The sequence below is a fragment of the Scyliorhinus torazame genome, chromosome 24, assembly GCF_047496885.1.
Source record: "Scyliorhinus torazame isolate Kashiwa2021f chromosome 24, sScyTor2.1, whole genome shotgun sequence".
Lineage (NCBI taxonomy): Eukaryota > Metazoa > Chordata > Chondrichthyes > Carcharhiniformes > Scyliorhinidae > Scyliorhinus > Scyliorhinus torazame.
Window position 1 is genome coordinate 47,592,520 of NC_092730.1, and position 656 is coordinate 47,593,175.

General features: G+C 48.0%; 1 non-coding gene across 1 annotated transcript; it reads left to right on the forward strand.

The window, feature by feature from the left end:
• Positions 1 to 236: 236 nt before the first annotated feature.
• On the forward strand, positions 237 to 318 carry trnas-gcu (transfer RNA serine (anticodon GCU)). Its single transcript has one exon. It is a non-coding gene; the product is annotated as a tRNA-Ser (tRNA).
• Positions 319 to 656: the final 338 nt, after the last annotated feature.

The window sequence follows — 656 nt, forward strand, 5'->3', positions numbered from 1 at the left end:
CAGTCTTCCTCAGTTTGAAACTCAGGATGTCGCGCAAAAACATCCGATTCAACTATTACTGCGATGGACGGGAATCGAACCGGAGTCAACGGTTACAAAAGCAGCGATGCTCACCACTATACCACCATCGCTGCATTTCCCCCGTCGAATGCCTGGTTGAATATAAAGAGGCAAATAATTGCCATCAGTTCATGGATACAAAACGAATTAAGACGTATTGAGGCAAAAAGTTGTGCGACGAGGTGGCCGAGTGGTTAAGGCGATGGACTGCTAATCCATTGTGCTCTGCACACGTGGGTTCGAATCCCATCCTCGTCGATTTTTCGTCCATTGTTTCTCGGAAGTGGGATTCATTTTTACACGATGGATCTGCAATCACTGATGTGACAAACTATTCCAAGTTGTCAGGCCACTTGCATCGAGTTGGGTTAGAGGAGGGACGAACGGAGGCAGGCGTGTTTGGGGCTTAACCCCACATTGCCACCAATTCTTCTTCGGCTACCCACTGTGCCATCGAGGTTACCGGGTTCACTTCTCCCATTATTAACTTCTGCCACCTCTCGTGGATGATCGTCCTCCTGATTGTACATTGGTGGGGTGCTTCGGCTACTTGTCTGTGACAAGATCAGATATTAAAGTTCCATGAACTAAAGGGG